Source organism: Capricornis sumatraensis, chromosome 10 (assembly GCF_032405125.1).
Source record: "Capricornis sumatraensis isolate serow.1 chromosome 10, serow.2, whole genome shotgun sequence".
NCBI classification, from domain to species: domain Eukaryota; kingdom Metazoa; phylum Chordata; class Mammalia; order Artiodactyla; family Bovidae; genus Capricornis; species Capricornis sumatraensis.
In genome coordinates, this window is record NC_091078.1 from 57,537,617 (window position 1) to 57,553,463 (window position 15,847).

General features: G+C 43.1%; 1 pseudogene; it reads left to right on the top strand.

Moving 5' to 3' along the window:
* Nucleotides 1-6,795: 6,795 nt before the first annotated feature.
* On the top strand, nucleotides 6,796-8,224 carry LOC138087658 (tRNA pseudouridine(38/39) synthase pseudogene; annotated as a pseudogene).
* The last annotated feature ends 7,623 nt before the right edge of the window (nucleotides 8,225-15,847 follow it).

Genomic DNA, 15,847 nt, shown 5'->3' on the forward strand with positions numbered 1-15,847 from the left:
GGTTCCTTAAAAAATGAAAAATGGAGCTGCCATCAGTTCAGTTCAGTTGCTCAGTCATGTCCGACTCTTTGTGACCCCATGGGCTGCAGCACGCCAGGCCTCCCTGTCCATCACCAACTCCTGGAGTTTACCCAAACTCATGTCCATTGAGTCGGTGATGCCATCCAACCATCTCATCCTCTGTCATCCCCTTTTCCTCCTGCCCTCAGTCTTTCCCAGCATCAGAGCTACCATATAATCCAGCAATTCTACTCCTGGGTATATATCCAGAGAAAATCATAACTTAAAGAGGCACATGCACCCCAGTGTTCATAGCAGCACTATTTACAATAGCTGGGACATGAAAGCAACCTAAACGTCCATCAACAGGGGAATGGATAAAGAAGATTCCATACATACTGTGGAGTCCCATATTGAGGTCACAGGTATGAGGCCTTGAACCAAGGCCACAGATACGGAGCCCAGCACTGTTATCTCTGGAACTGACTGAACTCTATAGCAACCATTGCTAAGCGCTCCCCCCATCATCCTTACTGACCAGTTCCCTGACCCCATATTAGGTAAAAATACCCACTCCAGTATTCACCCAAAATGCCCTAACCAATCACCTAATGCCACCCTTTCAGCAATAATTTTCTGTCTTGAGGCTATAATACTTGGCTGCTGGCCCACAAAAGGTCTTCCCTGGTGGCTCAGATGGTAAAGAATCTGCCTGCAATGTTCAATCCCTAGGTTGGGAAGATCCCCTGGAGAAGGGAATGGCAACCCACTCCAGTATTTCTGCCTGGAGAGTTCCATGGACAGAGGATCCTGGTGGGCTACAGTCCATGGGGTCGAAAAGAGTCAGACACAACTGCGCGTCTTTCACCCAAGTTCAAGCCCGCAAAAGCGTCAGCTCTCCTTTGAGCCTGCCGACTGTTCTATCCCCTTCTCCCTCTCTGTCCTCCCTTTGGTCGCTGCTCCCTGATCTGTCAGGAAGTTGGCCTGACTGCGCTTGCAGTGCCCACATTACCTCTGCTATTTATTCTTAATAAACATGCTCCTTTCTGAAATACTCCACGTCTGGAGATTCTTTTCCAACCCTTGCACAGACCACAACACATATATACAATGGAAGATTACTCAGCCATAAAAAAGAATGAAATAATACTATTTGCAGCAACATGGATAGAACTAGAGACTGTCATACTGAGTGAAGTCAGAGAAAGGCAAATATCATATTATATCGCTTATACGTGGAATCTAAAAAAAAAGGGTACAAACGAACTTATCTACAAAACAGAAATAGAATCCAGATGTAGAAATCAAACATTGTTACTGGCGTTAGGGTGGGGGAGGGATAAATTGGGAAATTGGGAATGACCTATACACACTACTATATTACGATATGTAAAATAGATAACTAATAAGGACCAACTGCATAGCAAGGGGAAATCTATTCAGGAGTCTGTAATGGCCTATACGAGAAAAGAATCTAAAAAAGAATGGGTATATGCGGATATATAATTGATTGCTGTACACCTGAAACTAATACAACATTGTAAATCAACTGGATTAGAAAAAATATATAAGATCAAACTATATGCTGCCTATCAGAGATTGACTTCAGTGTTAAAAACACAAATTAGGCTCAAAGTGAAGCTTTAGGACAAGACATGCCATACAAGTAGAAACTAAAAGAAAGCAGTGATAGCAAGAGTTACACCAGACAAAACAGACTCTAAGCCAAAAGCTGCAACAAGAAAAAAAATTAAGGTCATTATACAATAGGAGAAGGGCAAGATGGCAGAGTAGAAGGATGTGTGTTCATCAGCTCCTGCAAGAACTCCAAAATTACAACTCGCAGCTGAACAACCATCGACAGGAGAATGTTGCATCCCACCAGAAAGAGATACCCACATCCAAGGGCAAGGAGAAGCCTCAGAAAGAAGAAAGGAGGGGCAAAATCGTGTTTAGACTCAAATCCCATACCCACCAGAGATGCTCAGAGGGCTCATACAAAATCTTGTCTGCACCAGGATCCAGAGACCCCACAGAGACTGAGCCAGACCTGTGTTTGAGTCTTCTACTGTGGGGAAGAATCCCTTAGAAGAAATGGAGTAGCCATCATAGTCAACAAGAGTCCAAAATGCAGTACTTGGGTGCAGTCTCAAAAATGACACAATGATCTCTGTTCATTTCCTAGGAAAACCATTCAGTATCACAGCAATGCAAGCTTATGCCCCAACCATTAATGCCGAAGAAGCTGAACGGTTCAATGAAGACCTACAAGACCTTCTAGAACTAATACTCAAAAAAGATGTCCTTTTCATCATAGGGTACTGGAATGCAAAAGTAGGCAGTCAAGAGGTACCTGGAGTAATAGGCAAATTTGGCCTTGGAGTACAAAATGAAGAGGGCAAAGGCTAACAGAGTTTTACTAAGAGAATGCACTGGTCATAGCAAACACCCTCTTCCAACAACACAAGAGAAGACTCTACACATGGACACCACCAGATGGTCAATACCAAAATCAGATTGATTATATTCTTTGCAGGCGAAGATGGAGAAGCTCTATGCAGTCAGCAAAAACAAGACTGGGAGCTGAATGTGGCTCAGATCATGAAATCTTTATTGCCAAATTCAGGCTTAAATTGAAGAAAGTAGGGAAAACCACTTGACCAATTCAGGTATGACCTAAATCAAATCCCTTATGATTATACAGTGGAAGTGAGAAATAGATTCAAGGGATTACATCTGACAGACAGACTGCCTGAAGAACTATGGACAGAGGTTTGTGACATGGTACAGGAGGCAGTGATCAAGACCATCCCCAAGAAAAAGAAATGCAAAAAGGCAAAATGGTTGTCTGAGGAGGCCTTACAAATAGCTGAGAAGAGAACCGAAAGGCAAAGGAGAAAAAGAAAGATATACCCATTTGATTGCAGAGTTCCAAAGAATAGCAAGGAGAGATAAGAAAGCCTTCCTTAGTGATCAATGCAAAGAATAGAGGACAACAATAGAATGGAAAAGACTATAAATCTCTTCAAGAACTTAGAGATACCAAGGGAACATTTCATGCAAAGATGGGCTCAATAAAGGATAGAAATGGTATGGACCTAACAGAAGCAGAAGATATTAAGAGGAGGTGGCAACAATACACAGAAGAACTGTACAAAAAGATCTTCATGACCCAGATAACCACGATGGTGTGATCACTCACCTAGAGCCAGACATACTGCGATGCAAAGTCAAGTGGACCTTAGGAAGCATCATTACAAACAAAGCTAGTGGAGGTGATGGAATTCCAGTTGAGCTATTTCAAATCCTAAAAGATGATGCTGTGAAAGTGCTGCACCCAATATGCCAGCAAATTTGAAAAACTCAGCATTGGCCACAGGACTGGAAAACGTCAGTTTTCATTCCAAACCCAAAGAAAGGCAATGCCAAAGAATGCTTGAAACACTGCACAATTGTACTCATCTCACATGCTAGCAAAGTAATGCTCAAAATTCTCCAAGCCAGGCTTCAACAGTATGTGAACTGTGAACTTCCAGATGTTCAAGCTGGACTTAGAAAAGGCAGAGGAACCAGAGATCAAATTGCTGACATCCACTGGATCATGGTAAAAGCAAGAGAGTACCAGAAAAACATCTACTTCTGCTTTATTGATTATGCCAAAGCCTTTGACTGTGTAGCTCACAACAAACTGTAGAAAATTCATTTTAAGAGATGGGAATACCAGACCACCTTACCTACCTCCTGAGAAATCTTGGTGCAAGTCAAGAAGCAACAGTTAGAATCGGACATGGAACAACAGACTGGTTCCAAATTGGGAAAGGAGTACGTCAAGGCTGTGTATTGTCACCCTGCTTATTTACCTTATATGCAGAATTCAGTTCAGTTGCTCAGTCGTGTCCAACTCTTTGCAACCACATGAACCACAGCACGCCAGGCCTCCCTGTCCATCACCAACTCCCGGAGTTCACCCAAACCCATGTCCATTGAGTCAGTGATGCCATCCAACCATCTTATCCTCCATCGTTCCCTTCTCCTCCTGCTCTCAATCTTTCCCAGCATCAGGGTCTTTTCAAATGAGTCAGCTCTTCACATCAGGTGGCCAAAGTATTGAAGTTTCAGCTTCAACATCAGTCCTTCCAGTGAACACCCAGGACTGATCTCCTTGCAGTCCAAGGGACTCTCAAGAGTCTTCTTCAGTACCACAGTTCAAAAGCATCAATTCTTCGGCGCTCAGCTTTCTTTATAGTTTAACCTCAGATACACAAATGACACCACCCTATGGCAGAAAGTGAAGAGGAACTGAAGAACCTCTTGATGAAAGTGAAAGAAGAGAGTGAAAAAGTTGGCTTAAAACTCAACATTCAGAAAACGAAGATCATGGCATCTGGTCCCATCACTTCATGGGAAATAAATGGGGAAACAATGGAAACAGTGACAGACTTTATTTTCTTGGGCTCCAAAATCACTGAAGATGGTGACTGCAGCCATGAAATTAAAAGACACTTGCTCCTTGGAAGAAAAGCTATGACAAACCAAGACCGCGTATTAAAAAGCAGAGACATTACTTTGCCAACAAAGGTCCATCTAGTCAAAGCAATGGTTTTTCCAGTGGTCATGTATGGATGTGAGAGTTGGACCATAAAGAAAGCTGAATGTTGAAGAATTGATGCTTTTGAACTGTGGTGTTGGAGAAGACTCTTGAGAGTCCCTTGGACTGCAAGGAGATCCAACCAGTCCATTCTGAAGGAGATCAGTCCTGAATATTCATCAGAAGAACTGATGCTGAAGTTGATGAAGTTTGGCCACCTGATGTGAAGAACTGACTCATTTGAAAAGACCCTAATGCTGGGAAAGATTGAAGGCAGGAGGAGAAGGGGACGACAGAGGATGAGATGGTTGGATGGCACCACTGACTCGATGGACATGAGTCTGAGCAAGCTCCGGGAGTTGATGATGGACAGGGAGGCCTGGTGTGCTGCAGTTCATGGGGTCTCAGAGAGTCAGACGTGACTGAGCAACTGAACTGAACTGAAATAATGATAATGTTGTCAATTCATCAAGATGACAAACAAATAAATATGCACTCACCAGTGTTACTGTGTTGCTGCTGCTAAGTCACTTCAGTGGTGTCCGACTCTGTGTGACCCCATAGACGGCAGCCCACCAGGCTCCACCGTCCCTGGGATTCTCCAGGCAAGAACACTGGAGTGGGTTGCCATTTCCTTCTCCAATGCATGAAAGTGAAAAGTGAAAGGGAAGTCGCTCAGTTGTGTCCGACTCTTTGCGACCCCATGGACTGCAGCCTACCAGGCTTCTCCGTCCATGGGATTTGCCAGGCAAGAGTACTGGAGTGGGGTGCCATAGCAAATACTAACAGATTTGAAGAGAGACATAGAGAAAAGAAAAAAAGTGTTCGGATCTTTAATACCTAACTTTCCGCAGTGAACAGATTATTCAGAAAGTACGTCAGTAAGGGAGTACTAAACGTGAATTACACGTTAGACCAAATGGACTTAACAGGCAAAAACACAGCAGTTCATCCAATAGCAGCGAAAGTCTTCTCAACTGCTTGTTGAACATTCTCCAGGACAGATCAAGTAATGGTTCACTAAACAAATCTTAGCCAGTTTAAGAAGACTGATATCATACTAATTATTAGTGAGTCTTATATATTTATGTGTGTATATATATACACACACACACACATTTTTTCCATTATGGTTTATCATAGGATACTGAATATAACTTGCAGTACAACCTTGCTGTTTATCTATTCTGTACATAAAAGCTCACATTTGCTAACCCAACCTCCCTCTATCCTGCCCAGAACCCCTCCTCCTCAGCAGCCACCTGTCAGTTCTCCATGTCCGGGATTCTGTTTCTGGTTCATATATAGGCTCATTTGTGTCGTATTTTAGATCTCACATAGAAGTGATATCATACAGCATTTGTCTTCCTCTTTCTGACTTGCTTACTTACAGACTAACCACAATGGTAAGAAACCAGAAATGAACAACAGGACAGAGACTAGAAAGTTGACAAATATGTAAAAATTAAACAACATGATCCTAAACAATCTATAGGCCAAGTAAAAAATTAAAAAAGAAAAAGACTGAATCACGAAGAAGTAAAACAATCTGAACGGATCAAATTACTATGGACACTGAAACAGTGCTCAAAAATCTCCCAGCAAATAGTACCAGGACTATATGGCGTCACTGGTGATTTCTACTGAGCTTTTTTTCCCTCTATCAAACATTTACAGAAGAATTCACACTAATTATTTTCACCTGGGTAAATCTTGTCAATCTGTGGATGATACACTTTACATTTTACAAATACACTAGGGGACACATATGTACAATATCAAAAATGTTAGAGCTCTTGGTTCTGAATCCTTGAGGTCTTTGAAAATATTTATCAGTTGAGTTCAAACGTATTTCAGAAATTTAACATGACTGAGCATACATTGAAAATATGATTCTTGTAAACTGTTTAGAAAATACAAAGAAGTAATAAGGAAGAATGTCACTCTCTGTTACGAGAGTGTGGAGAGTAATGGAAACCTTCAAGAACAAGCCTGGACGGATTATAACCTCCACTTGAAAAGCCAGTATCTTTAATAAGCAGAGGTGACTGTTCATTTTGTTTGCAGTGAAGTTGTTTGCATTGCAGTTTTGGTTGAAAATAAACCAATGGCAACAATGGAGGGTGGATTGGCATTTTGTGCTGGGAATGGACAGAAGCCTTTAAAAATGATGTCATGGAAAGCTGCGTGGCCGACAACCGGAAGATAGGGTGGATCTCTCTGTATTTATTCCTGAAGTTGTCGTATCATGGCTGAAAATGACGCAGACAGAATCCAGACTGAGAAACTCCTACAAAGAGTACAGGAACTGGAGCAGGAGGTAAAACGACTTAAAAAAGAACAGGCCAATAACAAGGACTCAAACATCAGAGAGAATTCTTCAGGAGCTGGGGGAAAAGCTAAGCGTGCCTTTGATTTCAGTGCTTATGGTCAGAGACATGTAGCTCTAAAGATCGCCTATCTGGGCTGGGGATATCAGGGCTTTGCCAGTCAGGAAAACACAAGCAATACAATTGAAGAGAAACTGTTTGAGGCTCTAACCAAGACTCGACTGGTAGAAAACAGGCAGACATCCAACTATCACCGGTGTGGGCGAACAGACAAAGGAGTCAGTGCCTTTGGACAGGTGATTTCTCTTGACCTACGTTCTCACTTTCCAAAGGGCAGGGATTCTGAGGATTTTAATTTAAAAGACGAAGTCAATGATGTGGCTACAGAGATCCGTTATACCCACATTCTCAATCGGGTACTCCCTCCAGACATCCGTGTGCTGGCCTGGGCGCCCGTAGAATCTAGCTTCAGTGCTAGGTTCAGCTGTCTGGAGCGGACCTACCGCTATTTCTTCCCTTGTGCTAACTTAGACATTGTAACCATGAACTATGCAGCCCAGAAGTATGTTGGCACACATGATTTTAGGAACTTATGTAAAATGGATGTAGCCAATGGGGTGACTAATTTTCAGAGGACTATCCTGTCTGCTCAAGTACAGCGAGTGGGCCAGAACCTGGCCGAGGAGGGATGGCAAGAACCCTTTCAGTTATGCCAGTTTGAAGTGACTGGCCAGGCGTTCCTTTATCATCAAGTCCGCTGTATGATGGCTATTCTTTTTTCTGATTGGCCAAGGAATGGAGAAGCCAGAGGTTATTGATGAGCTGCTGAACATAGAGAAAAATCCCCAGAAGCCTCAATATAGGACCAAAGATGGATGGGATGATAGAGTGGAGAAATGTTAAGCCCTCTGTCACAAAGCAGACCAGTGCCTTTGTAGAAGGAGTGAAAATGCGCACTTATAAGCCACTAATGGATCGTCCTAAATGCCAAGGATTAGAATCCCGGATCCAGCATTTTGTACGCAGGGGACGCATTGAACACCCACATTTGTTCCATGAGGAAGAAACAAAAGCCAAAAGGGACTGTAGTGACACACTAGAGGAAGAAAATACTGTTTTTGAGAAACCAACAAAGAGAATTTGTGTTGATACAGAACTTAAAAGCATCATTTAAACCACAGAAAACTCACCAAGATCTAGGAGGCAACAAAACACCATTAGGCTAAAGAAGTCTCTTGAACAAGAAAAAGTTTAAACATTCCTTCATTCCTGTACAGAAGAACTAGAGGTGGGAGAAGCAAGAAGAAATTTTTAAATGGACATACATTGACATACACCTGGAAACCTGTGCCTTGTGTTCAAAGTCATTAAAACCAGAACCCACAAGTAAAAAAAAATAAAAAATAAAAATAAAAATGATGTCATGAATATATACTGATGATTCACAAAGGAAACTGTGATCTATGTTAATAAAGCATATATTATAACTGAATCAGTAGATCAGCATTTTTGTTTATTGTGTGTCTATGTGTGTGTTATGAATTGTGGTGCAACTTACATATTTTCTCAATTCTCTGAAGTACACTGATTAAGAGAAAAATTTGACAAAAGCTTATCTACTTTTTCACATATTCTTTGAGAATAAAATATCTTTAAAATTTTTAATTTTTAACAATTAAAAAAATGTAGTAGAATTTTAAAGGTTACTTCCCATTTACGGTTATAAAATATTGCTATTTCCCCCATGTTGTAGACTATACCCTTGAGCCTATCTTTTTTTTTTTGGCTGTGCCAGCACTTAGTTGCAGCATGTGGGATCTAGTTTCCTACCAGGGATCAAACTTGGGGCTCCTGCACTGGAAGCATGGGAGTCTTAGCCACTGGGTCACCGGGGAAGTCCCCCTTGAGCCTGTCTCACAGCCAGCACCGTGTACCTCCCACTCCGCAACCCCTATACTGCACCTCCCACCTCCCTACTGGTCACCACTGGTTTGTTCTCTGTATCTGTGAGTTTGCTTTTTTTTTCCTAGCTATAGTCACTCATTTGTTATATTTTTCAAACAGTATTTGCCTCCTCTGACTTACTTCACTTAGCACAATGCCCTCCAAGGCCATCCATGTTGCTGCAAATGGCAAAATTTCATTTTTTTCACTGTTAGGTAGTATTACACTGTGTGTGTGTGTGTGTGTGTGTGTGTGTGTGTGTGTGTGTGTGTGAATACACATCTTCTTTATCCATTCATCTGTTGATGGACACTTAGGTTGCTTATATATCTTGGCAATTGTCAATACTGCTAGTATAAACACTAGGGTACATATATCTTTTTGAAACAGTGTTTGGGCTTTTTCTTCAATATATATCCAGGAGTGGAATCACTAGGTCACACAGTAATTCTATTTTTAACTTTTTTGAAACTTTAGTATATCCCAAGAAGTCTCTCATACTCCACATGCCAGTATATTTAAAATTTTAAGTGATTTTTAAAACAACCTTTTAAAAAAATGTTTTTTGGCTGCGTGGGTTGCAGGATCTTAGTACTCTGCCAGGGACTGAACCTGATTCACGGCAGTGAAAGCGCTGAGTCCTAATCACTGGACTGCCAGGAAATTCCCAGACCAATTCAACCTTAAAATAAGGACTTTTAAAAGAGACAGAGGAGGACACTACATAATGATCAAAGGATCAATCCAAGAAGAAAATACAATTTTAAGTGTTTATGCACCCAACATAGGAGCACCAAAATACATAAAGCAAGTATTAACATAAGGGAGAAACTGACAGTCACAATAAAAGTAGGGACCTTTGACACCTCACTGATAACACTGGACAGGTCATCCAGACAGAAAATCAATGAGGAAACACCGGCCTTAAATGACACATTGCGCCAGATGGATATACACTTCTGTCTATCTATATAGATATAGATATGCAGGCATCAGTCGCTCAGTTGCGTCCGATTCTTTGCAACCCCATGGACAGTAGCCCACCAGGCTCCTCTGTCCATGGAATTTCCCAGGCAAGAATACTGGAGTGGGCTGCCATTTTCCTCCTCCAGGAGATTTTCCCTACCCAGCAATTGAACCTGTGTCTCCTACATTGCAGGCAGATTCTTTACCTGCTAAGTCATCAGAGAATGCCATATATAGAGGTGCTATTTAAAAAAGCTTCCAAAAAAAGAAAGTTCAGGAGCAGATGGCTTCACAAGTGAATTCTGCCAAACACTTAGAGAAGAGTTAATATCTATTCTCAAACTATTCCCCAAAATTGCAGGGGAAATTGCAGAGTCAGGAATTACAGGGATGGGGGAAATGGTGCAGGACACTTGGTAACTGAAGACTGGAACATTTGAGGGCATTAGACACACAAGACATGAGAAATGGGCCGAAGTCTCTGGAATGACGGGAGGGCAAAGGAGGAGGAGGAAACAAAGGATAAAAGGCTTGGGAGAGCAGAAGTGGGGAGGGCTGGGCTGAGAGTATGGGATCAGGGGCAGAGGTTTCATGGAGATCAAGGTCTGAAATGCACAGGATGGGTGTGGGAGCGCAGTAAAGAGGCTGAGAAGGGGGAGCATTAGTTCCAGAGATATCTGAAGGTCACAGGTTGAGAGCATGAGGTCACAATGAGGAGCAGAGAATGAAGGAGGAGAGGGATGGAGGCGGGTGATGGTAGTTGCAGTGGGTAGATTGGGGGGTCACTAATTTTTTCTATTCACTAATCCCATGACTTGCATTTAAATCATAACCTAACTGTGACTAGTTTCTAGTTTTAGACCTTGAGGTAATAACCTTCCTGACATAAAATACTTGTGATGATCCTTTCAACTGAATACACTGTACAAGATTAGAGAACACATGAGTCCACAATGACACAGTATTTCTTCTCTCCTTCAGGGACACCAGGTGCAAGGTGTGATGGTGGAAGGGTGGCACAGAGGCCACCAGAAGGAACTGGGTCCTGCTTCGCACCTGAGTGGTCCTGGAAGTGGACTCTCTTGGAAGCTGCAGATAAGAACCTATGCCTCACGAGCCCCTCCTCATTGCCCTTCTAAGACCCGAAACAGAAAGCCCAGCCAAGACTGCTAGATTTCTAACTTATGAACTGTAGAATGTTCTTTAAACTGCGAAACGTGTGGTCATATATTAAGGTAGCGATAGAAAATTACAGAGGAGCAAATTTAATTATAAAGTAACACACATTATGAAATATTTAATAAAATCAAGTAAAAATGTCCATGAATTAACCACCTCCCCCCAGAGGTAGTAACATGTTATCTCCAGGTGTTCTAGTCACTACTAAGTGTATCCTCCTGGCTATGCAACTTCCATGTGTCACAAACTACTTTTGAATTTGTATAGTACACATCCAGACATACCCCACTGCTAAGATACTACGTACATGGTTCAATACTGACATATTGTCAGATCAGACTTTCTGTCAATGAAATTGCTTTCCTTTACCAGTGATATTTGAAGGTGATACTTTCACACCAGTAGAAATGGATCTCCTGCATTCCCAAACAGCGCCTTATTCCACGGTAATTATGAATAAAACGACTTAACCAGAACACTTGGTAGTTATGCATTTACACAGCTGCTCATGTTCTTTTTCCTGCTGTCACAGACGTGGCCTTTGGTTTCTACACACGTGGCTTATCTGGTGAAACTGTTGCACCCAAACGCCTGTGCATTTCTGTGTTAGGTGGACAACTCCTAAATTAGCTTGCAAATGGATGAGAAGTGTAATATTCCGCCTACTGAGTTCCCACTGTTAAAAGTGATTAAACAAGGAGGCCACTAAACTGAGGTGATTCTCACGCTTTGGTAGCCTATTTAAGCACACAAAACTTAATATCGAGTCTAGGCATGTTAACCTGAGAAAACAAATTAAGAACAGTCAATCACACCCAGCGACCTAGGCTTTTCAAGACCACGGTGATGGTAATATACAATCAAATAGTAATCTTGCTTTCATTTGGCATCTTCTCTAGAAAAACCAACTTCTCTGGTGGCTCAGACGGTAAAGTGTCTGCCTACAATGTGGGAGACCCGGGTTCATTCCCTGGGTCTGGAAGATCTCCTGGAGAAGGCAACGGCAACCCACTCCAGTACTCTTGCCTAGAAAATCCCATGGATGGAGGAGCCTGGTGGGCTACAGTCCATGGGGTCGCAAAGAGTCGGACACGACTGAGCAACTTAACTTTCCACTTTCCTTTCCTAGAAAAACCTGTCCCCTAGTTCCTGCAGATAAAGTGCTCTTAACCACCTTTGATTTGAGGCTGCTGGAACTGAAAAGAGGTAGGTTCAGATTAACTCTTGAAAACCTGAAATGGGCAGAAATTAGTATTCTAACACACAGTGCCACATTTCACAGGGAGCGCGCTCCTCTTGTTGTCCCTGAACACCTCGCTGAGGTGCACTGGGGCTGAGGACTCTCAGTGCAGTCTCTTCCCACTCCTCCCAGCCCCCCTTACTTGTGCCAACCTCTCCCCAGCACCTCTGTGCCCTACGATCAGAGACTTCGCCCTTGATAGTAATATCACTCTGCCTGCCTTATCCGTCTCCCACCACACACCGAACAGCGCACGGAGGACTTCTGGCACACACCAGCACAGGGAATCCAGGTGAAACTCATGGTGACTTGAATCTGGTAACTCTAACAATGCATCTGCCCCAAGAGCAGACTGGAATCAGGGGTGCTGGTCACCCAGGATCAGTCCCATCTCACAAGCAGCCCATTTAATGCCCCAGATTCCTGTTTCTCATTTGACGCTTAACATTGCAGCCACAGCTCTGCTGCTCCAGAGTTTTCATCCAGAATATAGTCCCTCTTCCAAAATCAGACTTGCAGAGCCTAATAGGAAATGTCAGTTCAGATTCCATTTAAAATGATCACTTAAACGACCAAAAAAGGAAAAAATGTCCCACCATGGCTCCGCCCCCATGCCTTGGTCACCCTTCTCAGAGCAGCTCAGAGACCAGAGCTCCCGGCAGCTCTGCCACCTTCGTGAACGGATCTGGCATTTCCAGGTTTTGATGCTCAGACTCAGACAGGTTAAGGAGAGCAAAGGACTTGAAATTTGGTGGGTGGGTTTTATCTTTATTATCCATGATATGGAAAGAGAAGAAACAAAGATAATCTCTACTCCCACGAAAGCAAGCCTGACATCTAAATCCTCCTGGTAAAGATGAACACAGAACACCCAGTTCCCAACAGTGAATACCCAGTCCCCAACACTGAAGCCTCCGTCCCCAGCAGATTACAACAATCAACTCTCGTAATGTGTGGATCTTAGCACAGTGTCTTTAACACATACGTGTGAGCACGCAGTAGATCCTCATGAAACATTCCTTTCGTGAATGAATACGTGTTGTCCCCCCACTGTTCAGACTCCGCTGCTTTCTCTAGTCCCTACTCATTTTGCAAGTGGTGAGCAGAGAATGTCATCTTTCCAGAAGTTGGTGGTGGTCTTCACTGGGAGCAGCAGTATTTGTGTTCAGATAGGGTGGTTGTGTGTAAGGCACTCAGGCACTTTTCTTGATTTCTCTAGATTAATGCTGCTGGGAATGAGGTCTGGGGGAAGCAACTTCATTGGTTGCTCAAATTGCAAATTAATGACCCAGACCTGGGGAGTCATAACCTCTGAGTGTTAGGCCCCCAGTATCTGTTTTTAATGGGATCCAAAAGTAATTCATATAGATGGGAAATTCTGAGCAATATTCACCAAAGTCATTTTCACCTTTGACTCTCCATGGGATCATTTCTGTTATTTTTTTGGACTCTACCATCCTCTGTGTTGCACCCCCAGAGCTTCTGTCAATTAGTCTGAGGCAGGACCCAGGATCAATGATATCTTAAAGAAGTGGCCCAGGTTACTCCACTGTGATGCTGGGTAAACACTGGGAGGCTCCAGGTTCATTTCTGAGGACCCAGTGGAGGGTCTGGCCCTGGGGAGGCCTGCTCCGCACAGACGTGAATGGGGGGCAGTCAGTCTATCTCACATTCCCGGTGTCAGCAGACGTGCAGGTGTCTCTAGGAGACACGGGAGGAGAAACTCACACAAACTCCATAAAGGAACTCTGTAAACGCACAGATTTTCCCAGCCCCCCTAAGCAATGGAAGAAGAGTTGGAACATCCCTTGCTGGAGTGGGGAAGCCTCTGGTTCTCACTCCGGTTGCCACGGAAGATCACCTGAGCAAAAGGAAACCCTTAGAGGATTTAGGACATGGGGAGCGGAGCGGGAGAGGGACCTCTGTGACGGCAGGACACAGAGGCCTGGACTTCTCGAGGGAATCCCCAGTGAAGCAGACAGAGCCGCCCCAGCCACAGTTTAAGGCCTCGGTTCCTCCTTGGCCTTCGGACATCAGCCCTGCGCAATCTGCATTATTCATCCCCACCTACCTGGGTGCGTGACTGTTGTCTCCTTTTCTTCACATCCCAGGGCTCTTCTTTGCTCAAAAAAAGGTGACCAGGTTCAGCTTAGAGACAGCAAGACCTGCTTATTAAAAAAAAAAAAAAAGGAACATATTACTCATCCTGGGGTTTCTACATTTTCCATCCCAGTGGTATTCAGTAGCAGAGAAGGCAATGGCACCCCACTCCAGTACTCTTGCCTGGGATCCCATGGAGGGAGGAGCCTGGTTGGCTGCAGTCCATGGGGTCACTAAGAGTCGGACTTGACTGAGAGACTTCACTTTCACTTTGCATTTTCATGCATTGGAGAAGGAAATGGCAACCCACTTCAGTATTCTTGCCTGGAGAATCCCAGGGATGGGGGAGCCTGGTGGGCTGCCGTCTATGGGGTTGCACAGAGTTGGACACGACTGCAGTGACTTAGCAGCAGCAGCAGTGTTGAGTAGAGAGGACACTATGTAACCAGCAAGAGTTAATTTTAAATTTACACTGGATCTGCTTCAGTGACTTTAACCCTTTTTTATTATAACCGTACATAATGGCCTGCCTCAGGGAGATAACCTGCGCTGCCCACCAGAGAAGGACTGTAAGGAAGTGCAACTAACACATTCCCCTGCCTGAGGCTTGCCATTCTAAGAGACATTTGCAAGGATTTAATAGTCTTTTTACTTGGTTTCCTCACCTCCCCCTGTCTCCAATCCATAAATAACCTAGCAACCAGGCCCTGAGAAGATGGTTATTATAAGGCATTAGCCTGCCATCTTCTCCGTCAGCCAGCTCCCGAATAAAGTCCCTTCTTGATCCTAACACCTCTGAGCAGAGTGAGCTTGGACTCTAGTAAGAGCTATAAGTTATACAAAATGACTTCACCAAATAGTGTTTCCCGACAGCCTCTTTAAAACACTTAGGAAGCATTTCTCATTTGCAGATCCTTAACTCTACTTCCAAGTACTACTCAGTCAAAAGTAAGGAATGGTTATGCAATTTTAAGATGTGGGCAACAATATCTTATTTTATTTTAAATATCTAGAGTGAACATTCATCTAGAGTGAAAGATACAGATCGGCTCAAGAAATGAGGACAAGATGAAACATCATGAAGATTTTTTTTTGCATCAACAAATTATTTTCTTGAAATGATTTCATTTTTCATTTGTGCTGATTATATTCCAGCATTTTAAGATACTTGAATATATACTATAGAACGCTTTTTTTTTTTCCTGGAGAAACAAAAAGTAAGAAACAAGAAAAGAACTGTGAAATGATAATGGAATTGAAGGAAATTTACAGGGATTTCCCGGTGGTCCAGTGGCTAAGACCCTGCTCTCCCAATACAGGTGGCCCGTGCAGTCCCTGGTCAGGCAACTAGATTCCATATGTAACTAAGTGTTCGCGTCACAACTAAAGATTCTGCGTGGTGCAAGGAAGACCCAGCACAGCCCGAATAAAAAAATACATAAATGTATAAATAAATACAAATTTTTTAATTAGAAAAAGGAAATTTACAGAACACTTAAT